General features: G+C 45.8%; 1 protein-coding gene across 1 annotated transcript in view; it reads left to right on the forward strand.

Annotated features, from left to right (window-relative positions):
* The window catches only part of LOC120027661 (MAGUK p55 subfamily member 7-like), a 160,843-nt gene that overhangs the window by 13,723 nt on the left and 123,382 nt on the right, over window positions 1–23,738 (forward strand). The window contains exon 2 of the mRNA XM_038972655.1: window positions 1,719–1,811. The gene's annotated coding sequence lies outside the window, so the exon portion shown is untranslated. The remainder of the gene's footprint in view (window positions 1–1,718; window positions 1,812–23,738) is intronic.

Genomic DNA, 23,738 nt, shown 5'->3' on the forward strand with positions numbered 1-23,738 from the left:
ACCAGTCTGGGAACCTCCAGCAGCATGGGCATGGACTGCCCTGACTCCTGCTGGACAGCACAGCCTCACAGACAATGTGGGCACCTTGTCCCTCACTGTCCGCTCCATCCCTGCCACTGAATCGGTGGTGACACGGGGCTGTGTGTGTGTGCCTGTCAGTCTTGAGTGTGGAATAAAGCTTGTTTTGTACTGTCTCCTACTGGTCATTTTCCAATACATTAAACCGGCACCTCTATTGAAGTCCACCACCAGTTGGTGGCACTCTTTTTCATATAGGATAATTATTCTGATAAAGGAAGTTACTTTTTCACAAAATAGAGGCAAACAAAGACCAAATAAATGTGGTAATGTGTGGAAATGATAACAAATTAGTGAATGAAATGCAGAACTGTATGTTTATTGAACAGTATAAAACAGAAGAGAAAGCCCCATTTAAAACCAATTCGAATGTATTTGTTACACTACTTTGAACTTTTTATTATTCAAAAACATAAAATACTATCAAATACGTCATACCGTCAAAAATTAGAGAAATATTGTGATATGATATTTTGACCATATTGCCCAGCCCTACCCCAGTGGCTGCCCTCTTCTATGCCTGTTAACATCCAGTCTTTCTTGACCCGAATGGTCGTTTCGCGTAAGGGTATGTGGGTTTGTGTCAATGTAACCTTCTATACAACTACTGTAAGTTACTTTAAATGGAGGAGTATATACAATACAAATGTCAAGAAGTCATGCCATAATTTGAACCCAGTCTTCTACCACAGCTTTACTTTGCCAGTAATTTATGTCCCAGGTCGTGCTGTACACTAAAAGCAGTCTCAGAATCTAAACAACCCTAGGATGCATCTCAAATGGAACCCTATTCTGTATATAGTGCACTACGTTTGACCAGGGCCCATAGTGCACTATGTAGGGATTAGTGTGCCATGGGACTCAATGCATCAGCAAGCTCTACTTTCCCACAAACATGTTGTTCCTCCTTTCATATCAAACAACGGAGCCTCTGAGCTAGCTCTTAGCTCACCACTAATTGCTGCATAGCCTCACTGAACCATCTCCTATAGAGAAACCTTTGGCTTTGTCGCAATTACAGTGAGGTAAATATAGCGAGAGGAACGTTGGGGGTTGATATCAAAAGGCTTTTATTGTTTTGGCAGATGGTTGGTGTGGAGTTGTGGACCACGCACTGTGGCTGTAGCTGTGAGGTAGCCTACGTGTTCTCCTTCTCTTCCCCCCTCCTCTTCATGCTTCTTTGTCCCCCCTCCTCCTCCTCATGCTTCTCTTCCCCATCCTCCTCTTCATGCTTCTTTGTCCCCCGCTTCTCTTCCCCCTCCTCTTCATGCTTATCTCCCCCCTCCTCCTCTTCATGCTTCTCTTCCCGCCTCCTCAGGAAGAAGAGTCTGTTTAAATCTGAGTGAATTTGATTTGAAGCTGGGTTAAGGATTGGCTTGTTGGCAGGTGCACTCAGTTGTTCAGCTCACTAGTGTTTGTATTAGGACTGTTTCAGGGATGGATTCAGGCATGGGCCAGTGTCAACCCTTTATCTGATACTAGAGCCCGACCGATAAATCAGTTGGCTGATATTAGCCTTTCACCAAAATATTTGTATTGGTCTATATTCCACAGATAAAGCGCCAATATTATATACATAGAATGAACAAATACGTCTGCTCATTTGCGGTCTTTTTTTCTTTTTCTTTTTTCCCCAAAAGGTTCCTAAAGAGGGTGCTCTACGAGCTGCTCATTGAACATCATTCAGCCAAAGTCATCACAACGTGAGAGAGAGTAGGCATGGTGGTTTGATGGTGAGTAGCTTGCTACAGCCAGCGACAGCATATTTGAATAAGTAAATAATCAAAAGTACGCTACACCAAGCAAGCAGCCCTGTCATCACATTCTCACTTAGTTAACGTTAGCTGGCTACCTAGCCAGCAAGGTAGTTGGGCTCTATCTAGCTAGAAAGGTAGTTAGCCTAGATAACATTAGCTAGCAATCTTCACTATGTGCGAACACTGGACTGGCGCCAAAGTGAACACTCATCCTTGAAAGAAAAATAACACCATTACTGTCTGGGCCTATTATGTTAGTGGGCTTATTTAGTTTGTTTTCCCAAATATATGCAATCTGCATACATGTTCTTACATTCATGATGAGAAAGATTGTAGCTAGCTAGCTAAATTTGAATGTGTTGGACTACAACCAGTGCAGCAAATGGCATTAGCGCATTTGCAGTTGAAATATATATAGCCAATACATTTTGTATTAAATAAGTGTAATTCAAATTATGGCTTCTGTAAGAAAACTTTGTGTTAATAAAGAGCTAGCATGTGCTTGCTTATGATAACAAGCTCTCATTGCAAGGTTGCCATAGTGTTTGTTTACATGACCTTTGACTGTTGTAAAGCGCTGTAGTGAATCTACTAATGCTGACATTAGGGAGTTTTTCCTAGCCACCGTGCTTCTACACCTGCATTGCTTGCTGTTTGGGGTTTTAGGCTGGGTTTCTGTACAGCACTTCGAGATATTAGCTGATGTACGAAGGGCTATATAAAATAAACTTGATTTGATTACAAACTGCACGTTATGGCATATCACTGCTTGGGTTGTAAAAATTGCAGTTTCAGATTTACTTTGAGACAAAGTTTAATTAATTCAGCCCTTCTTGTTTATTAGTGTGCTTGTGGTGCTTCAGCACAAACACTTCTGGATTGTTATCCACAATCCACAATCCACTTCTGGATTGTTATCCAACATTTCGGGTAGCCTTCCACAAGCTTCCCACAATAAGTTGGGTGAATTTTGGCCCATTCCTCCGGACATTCCTCCTTGCTCGCACACACTTTTTTCAGTTCTGCCCACAAATGTTCTGTAGGATTGAGGTCAGGGCTTTGTGGCCACCCTGACTTTCTTGTCCTTAAGCCATTTTGCCACAATTTTGGAAGTATGCTTGGGGTCATTGTCCATTTGGAAGACCCATTTGTGACCAAGCTTTAACTTCAATATATCCACAATTTTCTTCCCTCATGTTGCCATCTATTTTGTGAAATGCACCAGCCCCTCCTGCAGAAAAGCACCCCCACAACATGATGCTGCCACCCCTGTTTCACGGTTGGGATGGTGTTCTTCGGCTTGCAAGCCTCCCCCTTTTTCCTCCAAACATAACGATGGTCATTATGGCCAAACAGTTCTATTTTTGTTTCATCAGACCAGAGGACATTTCTCCAAAAACTACGATCTTTGTCCCCATGTCCAGTTGCAAACCGTAGACTGGCTTTTTTTATGGCGGTTTTGGAGCAGTGGCTTCTTCCTTGCTGAGCGGCCTTTCAGGTTATGTCGATCGGACTCGTTTTACTGTGGATATAGATACTTTTGTACCGGTTTCCCCCAGCATCTTCACAAGGTCCTTTGCTGTTGTTCTGGTATTGATTTGCACTTTTCGCACCAAAGTACATTCATCTCTTGGAGACAGAACGCGTCTCCTTCCTGAGCGGTATGACGGCTGCTTGGTCCCATGGTGTTTATACTTGCGTTCAATTGTTTGTACAGATGAACGTGGTACCTTCAGGCGTTTGGAAATTGCTCCCAAGGATGAACCAGACTTGTGGAGGTCTACATTTTTTTTCTGAGGTCTTGGCTGATTTCTTTTGATTTTCCCATGATGTCAAGCAAAGAGGCACTGAGTTTGAAGGTAGGCCTTGAAATACATCCACAGGTACACCTCCAATTGACTCAAATGATGTCAATTAGTCTATCAGAAGCTTCTAAAGCCATGACATAATTTTCTGGAATTTTCCAAGCTGTTTAAAGACAGTCAACTTAGTGTATGTAAACTTCTGACCCACTGGAATTGTGAAACAGTGAATTATAAGTGAAATAATCTGTCTGTAAACAATTGTTGGGAAAATGACTTGTGTCATGCACTAAGATAGATGTCCTAACCAACTTGCCAAAACTATAGTTTGTTAACAAGAGATAACATGAAGTGTCGTTTTGTTTGATAAAATCCCTTTTCATATCCTAAAAAGGTCCATAAATCATGCATGATCGATTTTGTATTTCTACTCACAGAAAGGAATCTGTGAAAATCTCACCCTAAACGTTGTTTCAACGAGTCAAATCACGTTTGTATTTATTCCTCAGAGATCCTAGAACGCATCAAGACTTCACTATATCATTAGGAGTGTAGTATATCCTATAGGACACCATATTTGGTCAGAGAATGACGCCTTCATGGCAGGCCGACGACGCGGGCGGTCTTCACTTGAACGGCTATCTTTGTCAAATAAGCGCCAATCAGGGTCAAACAAAGCTAGCTAGATAGCCAATGAGCTGGGCTTTACGGGAGTGTCCGGAAACCCTGTGTCTGTCGTAAAATGTAGGTGCTAACCTTTTCCTTTTGAACAGAAATTATAAGAATATTCAGAGTTATGAAGTTACGAAAACTGGTTGTTTAGCAAATGTTGAAGTTATAATATGGCTACATATTCTGGAAAAGCTAAATCAAAGTCCAAGTATACAGATTTGATGATATTCTTGCAGAAAAATGTGATATGAATGCAACTGTCTCCTTCACGATTTGCCCAAATGTACCTGGGTGACTTCACACGAAATGTCATGTAGTTTGCTCATACTTCAAGTTATCCGTCTGAAACTTTGCACATACACTGCTGCCATCTTGTGGACACCATCGGAATTACGACCAGAGTGATGGCTAAAACTGGGACCTTTCTCTTGCATGTCAAATATGGTGGTAGAAAATAAACTGTTTTTTTCTTTGTATTTTCTCCCACTTTCAATTCACATTTTCACAAACTTCAAAGTGTTTCCTTTCAAATGGTACTAATAATATCCATATCCTTGCTTCATGGCCTGAGCTACAGGCAGTTAGAGTTAGGGTATGTCATTTTAGGCTAAAATTGAAAAAAAGGGGGGCTATCCCTAAGAAGTTCAAAACTATCTTTACTGAAGTTGCACATGAAAAGACTCCATATTTAGAACAGCTAAATGCGTCATTAGATAATTTTTTTTGCCCTTCCGTGTCACTTTCAACACAAAAAGATCTCCGCTAAACACAAAATCAAGATCTTTATCCGTCTTTCTGTACCCGCCGAAAACTAACTTCAGAAACGAACGTTACTAAAAATACAAAGTTGTCAATGTCTTTGCAATTGTTTAAAAAAAGGAAAGGATATAAGATGTTAAAAATTAAAAACGAGATGACTGTACATATAGGCCTATATTTCAATGATGTTAAAATCAATTTCTTGTTCATTCAGTTTTATTTAGCTATTTGTATGCTACTGTCAAATTTTTGCCTCCAATATATTTTAGGATGGGTAGCATACATGTGCTCAGTGACGTGTCAAATCCTGATTTAGTTCATTATTATAGGGTAAGTTTTAGAAGCCACCTCAATATTTGTAGCCATAGGGGATAATATTTCATAGGTGCTGATCCGTCGTCAGTATTGTGTAAGAATTATAATGTTAAGGTAAGATTTGAAAGGGAGAACGCTGATCCGAGAGCAGCGTGACCTTTCGTTCGATCCTATCAGTATCGACGCATGCCTCAACAATGCACTTAGCAAACTTTCTATCTGCGTGGTGTTTTCAGAAATGCACGTTACATCATAGATTGTTGTAGGAAAAATGCATCGTTAAAACGCCTGTATGCAAGGGAACTTAGGCTATCGGGAACAGGGCCCAGAGCTGTTGTGAAGGAAGTTGTCGAAGAATCATGTCAATGCGGAGCTATACGAAGCATTGTAAAAATTATTGGGAGGCACACGGCGACGCTGTACAGAGCTTGATTTAACCGCTGCATGTCTCTGTAGGCTCCGCAATTGCGTCACAACCTCCGTACGGAGCTTCCGGACCGCATAAAAGCTTTTACTCAATGAGTGGGGGCAGCGCTGAGCTAGCCTGCAACGTTACTTTCCGGAATAGCTCAAACTGCACATGTTTCCATGAGACGCGCCATCTTAAACATCTTAATTTGGCTTCAATGTGCTATTGAGTCTTAACGTAGGAATGAATTGTGTCACTTGATCAATTACTTTGTCCATTCATGTGTATACAGTCATTGGGGTGACAGGGTTATGTTAATGGCTGATGCTCCCATGGGGGAGGGGCTACTGGGGCAGCAGGGGTTTCAGTTGCATCTTTCGTAAGGCTGCATTTGAATGAGTTCTGGTAAGCAGTAGGCTACTCCCCCAACTCCCAGGCTAGGAGAAGACCATCCCAAGGACATGCTAACAGGTCACAACGCTGCACAGTGGGGGTGTGTGGAAGGAGTGGGAGGGAAAAAGAGTGGGAAGGCAGATGCATTAATAACTGATTACAACTGCAACTCTCAGGCCCTAATCTCACATTCCTAGTCTCCCTCTCCCAACTCACACAAATGGTCACTATATTGCCTTTTCTTCCTCCAACACATTTGTTTTTCCCAACAAATTCTTTCAGAGATTTCTTCCCATGTAGCTTTCTCTGTCTAGTTTATTGGGTCATTGTGTGCATCCCAAATGACACCCTATTCCCTATGTAGTGCACTTCTTTTGACCAGAACTTATGTGCCCTATATAAGGAATAGGGTGCCATATGGGACTTAGCCATTGGGCTTGGGTGTAAAACAATGCTGCTCTTTCTCTCTCCTTTTTCTGAATCTGTCCATTTAGACTGCTGTTCGGTTATCTAATTGACCATCAGTGGCTTCTATGGCCCACTAGCCGAGGAAGAGGGGGTGAGAGGGAGAAAGAGAGTGAAGGAGAGGGCTAGATAATTAATGAGAGTGAGAGAGAAAGCGAACATGATCAAACTTGCCATTGACCAGTGGGCCTGCATTGAATATAACCGAGTTGTGTTGTGTGTGTGTGTGTGTGTGTGTGTGTCTGGACCCAGTAGTAGAACACAACCTCTTTAGAGGTGGACCTGTCCTGTCCAGCAGCACTGAACCCCAGCCAGGCACAAGGTCGCCGGGCCAGCCTGGAGGATGCAGGAAGAGAGGAATTTAAAGAGAGCCATAGAAATACAACTAATTGATAATTACTTCCATCACAGGTGGCTACTTGAGGGGAGGACGGCTCATAATAATGGCCGGAACGGAGCAAATGGAATGGCATCAAACACCTGTAAACCATGTATATGATACCAATCCACCTATTCTGCTCCAGTCATTAACACGAGCCCGTTCTCCCCAATTATGGTGCCACCAACCTCCTGTGAATTCCATGGTTTTCTATTTTTATGAGTACAGCTCCACTAACACAAAGGGTCTGGCAAATGGACAGAGGAGGGCATGAACCATCGCCTCCATCTCTGAGCCCCAAACTCAATGGCCTTCAGTGGAGATATTGCAATCCCCCTCCTTTCTCACCGCTTCTGACAATGGGGTGTGGGATGTGATTCATTGTTCAGTTTCGTGAGCAGTAGAGCTTTTTCGGTGTAAATAGGGGATTTTACTCTCACAGGGAGCAATGCTATCTAAATTGTTATGGTAGCAGATAGGTTTGTGTGAGATACTTGTCTCCTTAATGTCAGACACAACCGGAGGATTGGCTACCCACATCACCAGTCACGTTACTGCGTTGTGCCCTATGGGCCCAGGCCAAAGTAGTGCACTAGAAAGGGAGTGAGATGCCACACAGTATCTAGCTCGTTTCTGGATAAAGACTGCACATTGCTCTATCAACATCCAGAAGTCTCTTAGGCAGGGTTATTTATTGTTCAGAAGAGCCAACAAACACCATGGAATCAGTGGCTGTAACTTGATGGGAAGTTGGAAATCCTAACTCTTACCTTGGCCCTTCCTTCACAGGTTAGGTTAGCCAGAGACTGAGCCTATTGCCCCAGCCAGGAACCGTTTATTGTGAACCTTTACAGGAAGGTTAGCCAAGGACTTCAACCCTACAAGCCAGGCCACAGCAGGGTGTGTGCGCTGTATAGTAACGTAATAGTAACTCCCTCAGGAGTGTGTTGCGTATAAATACTTTCAGAGCCTCTACATCTGCTGGGCTGTTTTAATCTCATCAGTGACTGAGCAGATCCTCTCTCATGGAGCTCTGCCAGTGACACCACCCCACCAGGGTAGGGCTAGTCTAGTAGTGAACTGGTCCTGCTGCATGGGATCGCCCCGGGCTCAGCTCCTCAGCTAATCTGTTGTACCCAGCGGCCTTCCACTGGCTTTTCTTCTTAACACACTGTCCCCAGCCGCCTCCTCCACTTTCAGAGGTTCAATCCCAGACTGACAGGTTGCTGTCCTTTCTTCTCAGTCAGTTCTGTCCCCAGTCTGAGTCTCTGCTGTTTTCTGAGCCATTTTTTTAAGGTGTGTGGGTATTTCCCTCTTTCCCATTTTTCATAAGGAAAGAACCTGAAGTAAATGGGGCAAAACGGAGAGGGACTACCCGGAACTTGTCAAAATTGTACATTTTGTACTAAGAATACGACCCAGGCCTTCATCGGCCTATGCCTATACTGTACAATGGTTTCTTCGGCTGTCCCCATAGGAGAACCCTTTTTGGTTCCAGGGAAAACCCTTTTTGGTTCCAGGTAGAACCCTCTGTGGAAAGAGTTCTACATTGAACCCAAAAGGGTTCAACCTAGTACCAAAAGTGTTCTACCTGGAACCAAAAAGGGTTCTCCTATGGGGACAGCCAAAGAACCCTTTTAGGTTCTAGATAGTACCTTTCCTCATTAGAGGTACACTATATATACAAAGTATGTGGAAACCCCTTAAAATTAGTTGATTTGTTTTTTTTCAGCCACACACGTTGCTGACCGGTGTATAAAATCGAGCACACAGCCATGCAATCTCCATAGACAAACATCGGCAGTAGAATGGCCTTACTGAATTGCTCAGTGACTTTCAACGTGGTTCCGTAACAGGATGCTACCTTTCCAACAAGTCAGTTTGTCAATTTTCTACCCTGCTAGAGCTGCCCGGTCAAATGTGAGTGCTGTTATTGTGAAGTAGAAACGCCTAGGAGCAAGAACGGCTCAGCTGCAAAGTGGTAGGCCACACAAGCTCACAGAACGGGACCACTGAGTGCTGAAGCGCGTAGTGCCAATGCCAAGCGTTGACTGGAGTGGTGTAAAGCTCTCCGCCATTGGACTCTGGAGCCGTAGAAACACGTTCTCTGGAGTGATGAATCATGCTACACCGTTTGGCAGTCCGACGGACTAAGCTTCCAGCACAGAATTGTGGCAACAGTTTGGCGAAGGACCTTGCCTTTTTCAGCGTGACAATACCCCGTGCACAAAGCGAGGTCCATACAGAAATGGTTTATTAATGGCCATGATTTTGGAATATTACGTTCCTTCGAGCAGGTGTCCACATACTTTTGGTCATGTAGTGTATTTAAAGCCCCTCTTGTCTAGCCCTATCAGCCCAGCAGGATGGTTTTAATGGTATAGCGGATGAGTTTAGGTCTAGGGCTTTGAAGTTAATCACCCTAATAGGCTATAATGGGGCTAAATGAAGACGGCTTGCGCTCTCTGTTTCTGTGTGTCTGACAGACTAGAGATGGCAGTAAGCTCTAACCTGTGAGTGAGCCCCTGACCACTTGGTTAAATCTTTGTCTCTGCACCCTTTGTTTAGCTTGTTTATTAAGAAGCTTGAGTTAGCCAAGGTCATGTAGTAATTACAGCGTTAGGCCTACTACAAAGGTATAAGAGCATGTATTACCCATCTGTGCCATGTTAACAGTTTATCCAGGTGTGGTGCCAGTTACCTGTGCCAGGTAGGGAAGTTGTTCTCCGGTTGGCATTACCTGTAAGGACAGCTGGGGATATGGGATCTTGTATCTTCCCAGTAAAATCGAGGGAGGGGAGGGGAACCGCCAGAATAACTACATTGTTTAGTGCTGAGCAGGTTTTACAGGCTTGTCTGTCCTGTCGGTCGCCCCTGTGTCCGGCTTCCACCGTAACAAATCCCTCAGTGGGTGGAAGAGGCATTTGTGTGTGTGTGTTGACCAGGCTCTGACAGAAATGGGGGTGTGGCAGGGCGACTTTGGAACTGAAGAAGTAGGAACAGGTGTAAGCATTGGAAGGAGGGGTAAGTGGGTGATAAAGCTGGGAGGTCTTTATTCTCTTTGTTCATTTCATCTGCTTGACGTTGTCAGTCAACATGTGGCCATAATCCTCTCGGAGAGGCACCCTTGATAAATATGATCAAAAAAGAATATAAATACACGTAACAAAAATATTAACGGAACAATTTCAAAGATTTTACTGAGTTAATGTTCATATAACGAAGTCAGTCAATTGAAATAAATTCATTAGCCTCTAATCTATGGATTTTATGTAACTGGGAATACAGATATGAAGCTGTTGGTAACAGATACCTTAAAAAATGTAAGTTAGGGCCGTGGACCAGAAAACCGGTCTGTATCTGGTGTGACCATCATTTGCCTCATGCAGTGCGACACATCTCCTTCGCATAGAGTTGATCAGGCTGTGGCCTGTAGAATGTTGTCCCACTCCTCTTCAATGACTGTGCGAAGTTGCTGGAAATTGGCGGGAACTGGAACACGCTGTTGTGCACGTCGATCCAGGGCATCCCAAACATGCTCAATGGGTGACATGTCTGGTGAGTATGCAGGCAACGGAAGAACTGGGACATTTTCAGCTTTCAGGAATTGTGTACACATCCTTGCGATTTGGGGTTGTTCGTTATCATGCTGAAACATGAGGTTATGGCAGCGGATGAATGGCACGACAATGGGCCTCAGGATCTCGTCACGGTATCTGTGTGCATTCAAATTGCCATAGATAAAATGCAGTTGTGTTTATCCGTAGCTTATGCCTACCCATACCATAATGTTTTCTCAGCAAACCTCTCGCCACACAAGGTCATACACAAGCTGCCTGCCATCTGCCTGGTACAGTTGAAACCAGGATTCATCCGTGAAGATCCAGCGGCCATTCAAGGTGAGCATTTGCCCACTGAACTCGGTTACGACGTTGAACTGCAGTCAGACCAAGACCCTGGTGAAGAAGACGAACACACATATTAGCTTCCTTAAGACAGTTTCTGACAGTTTGCAGAAATTCTTTGGTTGTGCAGACCCACAGTTTAATCAGCTGTCCGGGTGACTGGTCTCAGACGATCCTGCAGGTGAAGAAGAGATCCTGGGCTGGTGTGATTACACGTGGTCTGCGGTTGTGAGGCCGGGTTGGGTGTACTGCCAAATTCTCTAAAATGACATTATGGTAGAGAAATGAATATTAAATTCTCTGGCAATAGCTCTGGTGGACATTCCTGTAGTCAGCATGCCAATTGCACGCTCCCTCAACTTGAGACATCTGTAGCATTGTGTTGTGTGACAAAACTGCACATTTTAAAGTGGCCTTTTATTGTCCCCAGCACAAGGTGCACTTGTGTAATAATCATGCTGTTTTAATCAGCTTTCTGATTTGCCACACCTATCAGGTGGATGGGTTAACGTGGCAACGGAGAAATGCTCACTAACAGGGATGTTAACAAATTTGTGCACAAAATATGAGAGAAATAACCTTTTGGTGCATATGGAACATTTCAGGGATATTTTATTTCATCTCATGAAACATGGGACCAATACTTTACATGTTGAGTTTATATTTTTGTAAAGTATAAATAATGCAGATCCTGAGGTAGTATGCTCAACAATTGGGAAATTATATTATTTTCCACTAATATAATTGCTCAGAGAAAGATTTAATTTAAGAGCAGTCCGTAAGAACACACAAAGGATATCAAGGATCTGGAAAGATTCTTTATGGAGGACTGGTCTAATGTACCTCCCAACGTGTTCTCTAATCGCATACAACCTTTTTAGAAAAAGGCTCAATATCGTTATCCTCACAAAGGGAGAGTGCTAGAGTATTGAAAACAGGGGTGCCAATAATTTTGACCCCTATTTATCTTTTACATTTTTTGTTGTAATACTTGTTAAACCAAATGTCTTTCTCTGAGCATTTGTATTAGGGCAGTTCCGTGGTAATGGAATTGCGCTGACACTCCAATTTTACAGTTAAAATGTATGCCACAGAAAAAACAGTTGATTTCAAAGTTCAACAAACTCTATGCACAAGGACTACTTTTAACAATTTACACTGACAATTTTACAAAAACACATTTACTTGAACTGTGAAGATGCAAAGTTTGGCAACTGAATTTCGGTAAAATCTCCCTCAGTTCTTTTTATGTGACCATTTTCCAATATCTCTGTTAAATACGTGCTCTGAATTGAGATTCAAAGATGTCTGTAAAAATATGACATGACACGTTGACTTTGAAAAAATCTATTTAGATTATTGAAATACAGTAAGTGAAGTGGATTTACACCCTGTAAGGGAATTTCATCATGGGTCTCTGATCTGTACTACACAGAAATGCACAGTTATGATATGAATGTCATTCTCTTCATGGTGATGTGTCCTAAATAGGTACACAAATGTGTAAATAGGCAATATCCTCCTTTGCATATTTGGATTATATTCTAAACACTGGCTATTTATTTTTTAATGAGCTCTAACCCCAAAGACCACATTTGGTTGGTCTGGACCGGACCAAATCTGAACCAATCATCAACTTCTATGTTCACAAGTTTGGAAATCAAAGTCGAGATCAGTAGAGTACAGCACAAAACAGTAGAGTACATTACAGTACTACTTTCCTGTACTCTACTGTGCTGTAATGTACTGTGCTGTCCAAACTTGTGAACCCAACTGTGGTTTCTCATTGTAGCCAATTCAATTGCAGGAATTCTGTTACCGATTTGGTAATGGAAGTTTTTTAGTTTTAATCACTTAATAATTCATAAACAAAATGTAAGTGTTGATATTAGTTGGCAGGGGCCTTTTACTTCATTATTGTGTTTAGATTTATTTCTAACACCTTTCCAGACTTTTTTTCTGCTAGATGTTTTCTAAGACCCCTTTTCCATCTGTTTGACCAGGAATCAAAGCCTTTGCTTATTCCTCGTTTTTTGGAGGGAAATGGTTGAAAAAAATATATATGTCTGTAATTCCCACAAAATATACACTCTTACAACAACCCAAACCGGCTGTGCGCGTGCGCCATCGTGACTAAATGTATTTTGTCCCCCCACACCAAACGGCTGTGCGCGTGCGCCATCGTGACTAAATGTATTTTGTCCCCCCACACCAAACGGCTGTGCGCGTGCGCCATCGTGACTAAATGTATTTTGTCCCCCCACACCAAACGCGATCACGGCACAGCCGGTTTGGGTTGTTGTAAGAGTGTATATTTTGTGGGAATTACAGGACATATGCAGGTTAAAATATCAAAGCAAACTCTGAACCAATTACATTAATTTGGGGACAAGTCGAAAAGCATTAAACATTTATGGCAATTTAGCTAGCTAGCTTGTACTTGCTAGCTAATTTGTCCTGTGATATAAACATTGAGTTGTTATTTTACCTGAAATGCACAAGGTCCTCTACTCTGCCAATTAATCCACACATAAAACGGTCAACCGAATCGTTTCTAGTCATCTCTCCTCCTTCCAGGCTTTTTCTTCTCTTGACTTTATATTGCGATTGGCAACATTCATAAATTAGGTGCATTACCGCCACTGACCTTGTTCATCTTTCAGTCACCCACGTGGGTATAACCAATGAGGAGATGGCACGTGGGTACCTGCTTCTATAAACAAATGAGATGGGAGAGGCAGGACTTGCTGCGCGATCTGCGTCACAAATAGAACTGACTTCTATTTTAGCCCTTGGCAATGCAGACGCTCGTTGGCGCGCCGAGCAGTATGGGTGCAGTAATTGAATAATATAGATTTCTACATTTATTTTGCAACACTCGCGCACACGACGCAAGCGGTGCAGTCAGCCTGTTAGCTTTCATTTGACACCCAATGTGATATGCTCCTATGAACCACATGTTGATGCTCATGGGTCCTTTTACATGGAAATGACCATTTAGTATAAAATAATATAATTTTCCTTTTTAGTATACAATATAGCTCAGTATTTATAGGCTTTTTTGCTCATCTTTATCATTGGTGCTAAATAATTATGCATTTGACTATATATACATTTTTGTATGGGTGGCACCAGTGGGAATTGAACCCATGATTCTGCCATTGCAAGTAACACTATACACCCAAGTTCCCCACTGTAATTCATATTACACTAGCTTCTAGCATTTGTTCTCATTTATAGGCCACAGAAAGGTGGGAGCCAATTCTAACGGGCCCTTATGTCCAGGCAACTGTTCTATGGATGGCTGATGTTGATAGAGGAAGCATGGTATGTGTGTGTAGAGAGGATTTGTGTGTGTGTGTGTCAAGAGAGAGAGCGAGAGAGAGAGAGAGAGAGAGAGGGTATGTGTAACTATGTGTGAGAGGTTCTGTTTAATGTCACAGTTCAGTTTGTTCAGTGCAGCAGCAGCTCTCAAGTAGGACAGGCATCCGGGTTAGGCTAGCTCCTGGAGACGAGAGATGTATATTGTGGTGAGAAAGATGTACGCAATGTCATGGGAATAGCCACCTTACCGCAGTGTTTTCCGCAATTACATGGAGTAGCCAGTCAAACAGAGAAAGTATCCAGCCAGGCATGGCCCCCAGGGTTACAATGTGTTTGCTGAAGGAACTCTCTTTTGGTGGCCTCTGGTCCATTCCAATGTCTTGATTCCATCCTAAATACACAGCAAAATGATTGAACAAGTGGTTACCTTTGTCAAGTTTACCTCCCCGATTGGAAAAATTAGTTGTGGTGTTGTGTAGAAAGACATGACTTGACAATTTAAATGACTGAAAATGTATGAATTCAGTTAGTAGTTTTGCGTATTGTCTAGGCCAGGGTTTCCGTTAACCGGCTAATAGCTGGCTTTTGTCAGAGAAAAAAAATAGAATTGGCACCGGAAGAAGAGAAAATCCCTTTGCGAAATAATGCTTTTTAGCCTGTTCATTGATGGAAATACCAGTCGGTGTAAATCCATTTGACTGGTCATGCTTATCGGTCTGTAGGTAATTTGCATAATTTAGTGGAAATAAATTGTCCCATGTGTACAGTATATTCATTACGTACAGTTGAAGTCGGAAGTTTACATACACTTAGGTTGGAGTCATTAAAACTAGTTTTTCAACCACTCCACACAACTGCAAAGGACCTTGTGAAGATGCTGGAGGAAACGGTACAAAAGTATCTATATCCACAGTAAAACGAGTCCTATATCGACATAACCTGAAAGGCCGCTCAGCAAGGAAGAAGCCACTGCTCCAAAACCGCCATAAAAAATCCAGACTACGGTTTGCAACTGCACATGGGGACAAACATCGTACTTTGTGGAGAAATGTCCTCTGGTCTGATGAAACAAAAATAGAACTGTTTGGCCATAATGACCATCGTTATGTTTGGAGGAAAAAGGTGGGGGCTTGTAAGCCGAAGAACCCCATCCCAACCGTGAAGCACGGGGGTGGCATCATCATGTTGTGAGGTTGCCTTGCTGCAGGAGGGGCTGGTGCACTTCACAAAATAGATGGCATCATGAGGAAGGAACATTATGTGGATATATTGAAGCAACATCTTAAGACATCAGTCAGGAAGTTAAAGCTTGGTTGCAAATGGATCTTCCAAATGGACAATGACCCCAAGCATACTTCCAAAATTGTGGCAAAATGGCTTAAGGACAACAAAGTCAAGGTATCGGCGTGGCCATTACAAAGCCCTGACCTCAATCCTATAGAACATTTGTGGGCAGAACTGAAAAAGCGTGTGCGAGCAAGGAGGCCTACAAACCTGACTCAGTTACACCAGCTCTGTTAGGAGGAATGGGCCAAAATTCATCCAACTTATTGTGGGAAGCTTGTGGAAGGCTACCTGAAACATTTGACCCAAGTTAAACAATTTAAAGGCAATGCTTCCAAATACTAATTGAGTGTATGTAAACTTTTGACCCACTGGGAATGTGATGAAAGAAATAAAAGCTGAAATAAATAATTCTCTACTATTATTCTGACATTTCACATTCTTAATTTTTTTTATTTCACCTTTATTTAACCAGGTAGGCCAGTTGAGAACAAGTTCTCATTTACAACTGCGACCTGGCCAAGATAAAGCAAAGCATAGCAATGCAACAAAAAACAACAACAAAGTTACACATGGGATAAACAAAAGTACAGTCAATAACACAATAGACAGTCAATAACACAATAGACAATCTATACACAGTGTGTGCAAATGGAGTAAGGAGGTAAGGCAATAAATAGGCCATAGTAGCGTAATTACAATTTAGGGAAATAGCACTGGAGTGATAGATGTGCAGATGAGGATGTGCAAGTAGAAATACTGGTGTGCAACAGAGCAAATAAAAACAATATGTGTCACGACTTCCGCCGAAGTTGACTCCCCTGCCTGTTCGGGCGGTGCTCGGCGATCGTCGTCACCGTCCTACTAGCCGCCACCGATCCCTTTTTCGTTTGTCTGTTTGTTTTGTCTTATTAGTTTCACCTGTTTTTTGTTTCGTAATTAGCTTCCCTATAATTAGGAGTTTAACCCGCCCTTGTTTTGTGCGGGATTGTTTTTTTGTTACGTGTGTGTATTTTGGGTGTTTGGCAAGTGTTCTCTCTGCGCCCTGGATGTTCGGGCTTATTCAGTTTTTGTTAAGTAAAAATATAAGGAATATTTTTCCCAAGCGGCTCTCTCTCTCTGCGTCTGGTTCTTTCGCCAACCTAGTCCCGCGTGACAGAATCCCGCACCAAACAAAATGGAACCAGCAGGAGCAGCCGCGTCTCCTCTCCCATCGATGGAGGAAAGGGTCCTCCATCACACCAGTGTTCTCCACAGAATTGGGTCGGCGATGGACCAAATGATGGAGAGGATGGATCGATGGGAGAGGAGTGGCCTTCCCACCTCATCTCCAGCACCCCCTCCTCCAACACCTCCTGTTCCTGTTACAGCATCCGGCTCCGGGGCTCTTCGGCTGGCGCTCCCACGGGAGTATGATGGAACGGCGGCCGGGTGTCAGGGGTTTCTTCTCCAGCTGGAGCTTTACCTGGCGACCGTTCGTCCTACTCCCTCCGGAGAGGAGAGCGTGAGCGCCCTCGTCTCCTGTTTGACTGGACGAGCTCTTGAATGGGCCAACGCAGTGTGGAATGGCCCAGACTCGGCGAGGGATCATTACCCTGAGTTCACCCGCCGATTCCGAGCTGTGTTTGACCACCCACCAGAGGGTCGTGCGGCGGGTGAACGGCTGTTCCACCTGCGTCAGGAGACGAGGAGCGTACAGGACTTTGCCCTGGAGTTCAGGACCTTGGCTGCAGGAGCAGGGTGGAACGACAGGGCCTTAATAGACCATTTCCGATGTAGCCTTAGGGAGGACGTCCGCAGGGAGCTAGCGTGTCGGGACACCACACTCACGCTGGACGAACTTATTGACATGGCCATCCGTCTCGACAACCTGCTGGCTGCCCGCGGACGTTCGGAACAGGTCCTGTCGTTTCCACCTCCCAGCCCTCCTGCTCCTATCCCTATGGAGTTAGGGGGGGCAGCGTCAAGGGGGACCGGAGGAGGAGTGTCCTCCTGCACCAGTTGTGGTCGGCGAGGGCACACGGCCGACCGGTGCTGGAGGAACTCTTCTGGGAGTCGGGAGGGCAGGCGGAACACTACTCGATCACCCCAGGTGAGTCAGCACCAGACTTACCCAGAGCTTCCTGTTAGTCATATGTATGTGTTAACCTATTTCCCCGGGTTTTCTCCCTCTCTACAGCATAAGGCGCTAGTCGATTCAGGCGCAGCTGGGAATTTCATTGATCGGGGGCTCGCATTAAGGCTAGGGATTCCCCTTGTGTCGTTAGACCTACCTTTCCCCGTGCACTCCTTAGATAGCCGACCATTAGTGTCAGGAATGGTCAGGGAGGCCACGGTACCACTGGACATGGTAACGCAGGGTAGTCATAAGGAGCAGATTAGTCTGTTCCTTATCGACTCACCTGCGTTTCCAGTGGTATTGGGAATTCCCTGGCTAGCTCAGCACAACCCGGTGATTTCCTGGCAACAGGGGGCTCTTAAGGGGTGGTCAGAGGAGTGTTCAGGCAGGTGTCTAGGAGTTGCCGTTGGTGCGACTACGGTGGAGAGTCCAGACCAGGTTTCCACCGTGCGCATTCCCTCTGAATATGCCGATTTGGCTATCGCCTTCAGTAAAAAGAAGGCGACCCAATTACCACCCCATCGACGAGGGGACTGCGCGATAAACCTCCTGGAGAACGCTGCACTTCCTAGGAGTCACGTGTATCCTTTGTCCCAGGAGGAGACAGCGGCTATGGAGACATATGTTACTGAATCACTGGGACAGGGATACATTCGGCCCTCCGCATCACCTGTCTCCTCGAGCTTCTTTTTTGTGAAGAAGAAGGATGGCGGTTTACGCCCGTGCATTGATTATCGAGGTCTAAATTCCATCACAGTGGGGTTTAGTTACCCACTACCTCTCATCGCTACGGCGGTGGAATCATTTCACGGGGCACGCTTCTTCACAAAATTGGACCTGAGGAGTGCGTATAATCTGGTGCGTATCCGGGGAGGAGATGAGTGGAAAACCGCATTTAGTACTACATCTGGTCATTATGAGTACCGCGTCATGCCATATGGGTTGAAAAATGCTCCAGCTGTCTTTCAATCCTTCGTAGATGAGATTCTCCGAGACCTGCTCGGGCAGGGAGTGGTAGTGTACATTGATGACATCTTGATCTACTCTGCCACCCGCGCGGCGCATGTGTCTCTGGTGCGTAGGGTACTTGGGCGACTGCTGGAGCATGACCTGTATTGCAAGGCGGAGAAATGTGAGTTCTTCAAACAGGCCGTTTCCTTCCTGGGTTATCGTATTTCCACCTACGGGGTGGTGATGGAGGATGACCGCGTTACAGCCGTGCGTAATTGGCCGACTCCGACCACGGTGAAAGAGGTGCAGCGGTTTTTAGGGTTTGCCAATTACTACCGGAGGTTTATCCGGGGTTTTGGTCAGGTGGCTGCTCCCATTACCTCAATGCTGAAGGGAGGACCGGTGCGCTTGCGTTGGTCAGCAGAGGCGGACAGAGCTTTCAGTCGTCTGAAGGAGCTGTTTACCAATGCGCCCGTGTTGGCGCATCCGGACCCCTCTTTAGCGTTCATAGTGGAGGTGGACGCGTCCGAGGCGGGGGTCGGGGCCGTGCTGTCCCAGCGCTCGGGCGAACCACCCAAGCTCCGCCCTTGTGCCTTCTTTTCGAGGAAGCTCGGTCCGGCGGAGCGAAACTATGATGTGGGGGACCGGGAGTTGTTAGCTGTAGTCAAGGCTCTGAAGGTGTGGAGACATTGGCTTGAGGGGGCGAAACACCCTTTTCTCATCTGGACTGACCATCGTAATCTCGAGTACATCCGGGAAGCGAGGAGACTAAATCCGCGTCAGGCTAGATGGGCCATGTTTTTCACCCGGTTTCAGTTCACCATCTCGTACCGACCAGGCTCCCAAAACACCAAGGCCGACGCGCTGTCCCGTCTCTATGATACCGAGGAGCGGTCCGTTGAGCCAACTCCCATCATTCCACCTTCATGTCTCGTGGCACCGGTGGTATGGGAGGTGGACGCGGAGATAGAGAGAGCCTCACGGTTAGAGCAGACCCCTCCTAACTGTCCAGCGGGGGTTCAGTACGTGCCAGGAGGGGTCCGGGATAAGCTAATCCGTTGGGCTCATACTCTCCCCTCCTCGGGTCATCCTGGCATCGAGAGGACAGTGCGGAGTCTTAGAGGGAGATACTGGTGGCCCACGTTGGCTAAGGACGTGAGATTTTATGTCTCCTCCTGCTCGGTGTGCGCTCAGAGCAAGGCTCCTCGGCACTTGCCTAGAGGGAAGTTACAGCCCCTCCCCGTTCCACAACGGCCGTGGACACACTTATCGGTGGACTTTCTTACCGATCTTCCCCCGTCCCAGGGAAGCACTACGATTTTGGTCGTTGTGGATCGGTTTTCTAAGTCCTGCCGTCTCATCCCGTTGCCCGGTCTCCCTACGGCCCTGCAGACTGCGGAAGCCTTGTTTACCCATGTCTTCCGGCACTATGGGGTGCCTGAGGACATCGTTTCTGATCGGGGCCCCCAATTCACGTCCAGAGTTTGGAGGGCGTTTATGGAAAGACTGGGGGTCTCGGTCAGCTTGACCTCGGGTTTTCACCCCGAGAGTAATGGGCAGGTGGAGCGCGTAAACCAGGATGTGGGCAGGTTTCTGCGGTCATATTGCCGGGACCGGCCTGGTGAGTGGGCGAGGTATGTTCCTTGGGCTGAGCTCGCTCAGAACTCCCTCCGCCACTCCTCAACGAACATGTCCCCGTTTGAGTGTGTGTTAGGTTACCAGCCGGTCCTGGCACCAGAGTCAGACCGAGGCTCCTGCGGTAGAGGAATGGGTACAGCGCTCCAAGGACACCTGGAAAGCCGTCCAGGAATCGCTAAAGTTAGCAGGACAACGGCAGAAGAGGAGCGCTGACCAGCACCGCAGTGAGGCCCCCGTGTTCACACCGGGGGACAGGGTCTGGCTCTCGACCCGAAACCTGCCTCTCCGCCTGCCCTGTCGGAAGCTGGGGCCGCAGTGTGTGGGGCCGTTTAAAGTCCTGAGGAGAATAAACGAGGTGTGTTATAGGTTACAACTCCCTAGGTATTACCGTATTAACCCCTCGTTTCATGTGTCTCTCCTCAGGCCGGTGGTGGCTGGTCCCCTGCAAGAAAGTGAGGTGCCTGAGGTCCCTCCACCCCCTCTGGAGATCGAGGGGTCCCCGGCGTACACAGTACGTGCCATTCTGGACTCGAGACGCCGGGTGAGGGGCCTACAGTACCTCGTGGACTGGGAGGGGTACGGTCCGGAGGAGAGATGCTGGGTTCCGGTGGGGGACATTTTAGATCCTACTCTACTGAGAGACTTCCACCCGGATCGCCCGGCACCTCGCCCTCCGGGTCGTCCTCGAGGCCGGTGGCGGCGCGCTGCGGGAGCCGCGCGTCAGGAGGGGGGTACTGTCACGACTTCCGCCGAAGTTGACTCCCCTGCCTGTTCGGGCGGTGCTCGGCGGTCGTCGTCACCGTCCTACTAGCCGCCACCGATCCCTTTTTCGTTTGTCTGTTTGTTTTGTCTTATTAGTTGCACCTGTTTTTTGTTTCGTAATTAGCTTCCCTATAATTAGGAGTTTAACCCGCCCTTGTTTTGTGCGGGATTGTTTTTTTGTTACGTGTGTGTATTTTGGGTGTTTGGCAAGTGTTCTCTCTGCGCCCTGGATGTTCGGGCTTATTCAGTTTTTGTTAAGTAAAAATATAAGGAATATTTTTCCCAAGCGGCTCTCTCTCTCTGCGTCTGGTTCTTTCGCCAACCTAGTCCCGCGTGACAATATGGGGATGAGGTAGGTAGTTGGATGGGCTATTTACAGATGGGCTATGTACAGCTGCAGCGATCGGTAAGCTGCTCAGATTGCTGATTCTTAAAGTTAGTGAGGGAGATATGTCTCCAACTTCAGTGATTTTTGCAATTCGTTCCAGTCATTGGCAGCAGAGAACTGGAAGGAATGATGGCCAAAGGAGGTGTTGGCTTTGGGGATGACCAGTAAGATATACCTGCTGGAGCGCATGCTATGGGTGGGTGTTGTTATAGTGACCAGTGAGCTGAGATAAGGCGGAGCTTTACCCAGCAAAGACTTCTAGATGACCTGGAGCCAGTGTGTCTGGCGACGAATATGTAGCGAGGGCCAGCCGATGAGCGCATACAGGTCACAGTGGTGGGTGGTATATGGGGCTTTGGTGACATAACGGATGGCACTGTGATAGACTACATCCAATTTCCTGAGTAGAGTGTTGAAGGCTATTTTGTAAATGACATCGCCGAAGTCAAAGGTCGGTAGGATGGTCAGTTTTACGAGGGTATGTTTGGCAGCGTGAGTGAAGGAGGCTTTGTTGCGAAATAGGAAGCCGATTCTAGATTTAATTTTGGATTGGAGATGCTTAATGTGAGTCTGGAAGGAGAGTTAACAGTCTAACCAGACACCTAGGTATTTGTAGTTGTCCACATATTCTAAGTCCAAACCATCCAGAGTAGTGATGCTAGTCAGGCGGGCCGGTGCGGGCAGCGATCGGTTGAAGAGCATGCATTTAGTTTTACTTGCAATTAAGAGCAGATGGAGGCCACGGAAGGAGAGTTGTATGGCATTGAAGCTCATTTGTAGGTTGGTTAACAGTGTCCAAAGAAGGGCCAGATGTATACAGAATGGTGTCGTCTGCGTAGAGGTGGATCAAGGAATCACCTGCAGCAAGAGCGACATCATTGATATATACAGAGAAAAGAGTCGGCCCGAGAATTGAACCCTGTGGTACCCCTATAGAGACTGACAGAGGTCCGGACAAATGGCCCTCCGATTTGACACATTGAACTCTGTCTGAGAAGTAGTTGGTGAACCAGGCGAAGCAGTCATTTGAGAAACCAAGGCTATTAAGTCTGCCGATAAGAATGCTGTGATTGACAGATTCGAAAGCCTTGGCCAGGTTGTTGAAGACGGCTGTACATTACTGTCTTTTATCGATGGCGGTTATGATATCGTTTAGTACCTTGAGCGTGGCTGAGGTGCACCTGTGACCAGCTCGGAAACCGGATTGCACAGCGGAGAAGGTACGGTGGGATTCAAAATGGTCAGTGATCTGTATGTTATCTTGGCTTTCGAAGACTTTAGGAAGGCAGGACAGGATGGATATAGGTCTGTAACAGTTTGTGTCTAGAGTGTCACCCCCTTTGAAGAGGGGGATGACCGCGGCAGCTTTCCAATCTTTAGGAATCTCGGACGATACGAAGAGAGGTTGAACAGACTAGTAATAGGGGTTGCAACAATGGCGGTGGATAATTTTAGTAAGAGAGGGTCCAGATTGTCTAGCCCAGCTTATTTGTAGGGGTCCAGGTTTCGTAGCTCTTTCAGAATATCTGCTTTCTGGATTTGGGTGAAGGAGAAGCTGGGAGGCTTGGGCAAGTAGCTGCGGGGGGTGCGGAGCTGTTGGCCGGGGTTGGGGTTACCAGGAGGAAATCATGGCCAGCCGTAGAGAAATGCTTATTGAATTTCTCAATTTTTTGGGGGGGGGAATTCATCGGTTTTGACAGTGTTTCCTAGCCTCAGTGCAGTGGGCAGCTGGGAGGAGGTGCTCTTATTCTCCATGGACTTTACAGTGTCCCAGAACTTTTTGGAGTTAGAGCTACAGGATGCAAATTTCTGTTTGAAAATGCTTTGCTTTCCTAACTGACTGTGTGTATTGGTTCCTAACTTCCCTGAAAAGTTGCATATCGCGGGGAATTTTTCATGCTAGTGCAGTACGCCCCAGGATGTTTTTGTGCTGGTCGAGTTCAGTCAGGTCTGGAGTGAACCAAGGGCTATATCTGTTCTTAGTTCTACATTTTTTGAAAAGGGCATGCTTATTTAAGATGGTGAGGAAATTTCTTTTTAAAGAACAACCAGGCATCCTCTACTGACGGGATGAGGTCAATATCCTTCCAGGGTACCCGGGCCAGGTCGATTAGAAAGGTCTGCTCGCAGAAGTGTTTTAGGGAGCGTTTGACAGTGATGAGGGGTGGTCGTTTGACCGCGGACCCATAACGGATGCAGGCAATGAGGCATTGATTACTGAGATCCTGATTGAAAACAGCAGAGGTGTATTTGGAGGGTAAGTTGGTCAGGAAAAAATTAAATAAAGTGGTGATCATAATTGACCTAAAACAGGGAATTTTTACTAGGATTAAATGTC

The sequence above is a fragment of the Salvelinus namaycush genome, chromosome 33, assembly GCF_016432855.1.
Source record: "Salvelinus namaycush isolate Seneca chromosome 33, SaNama_1.0, whole genome shotgun sequence".
NCBI lineage: Eukaryota > Metazoa > Chordata > Actinopteri > Salmoniformes > Salmonidae > Salvelinus > Salvelinus namaycush.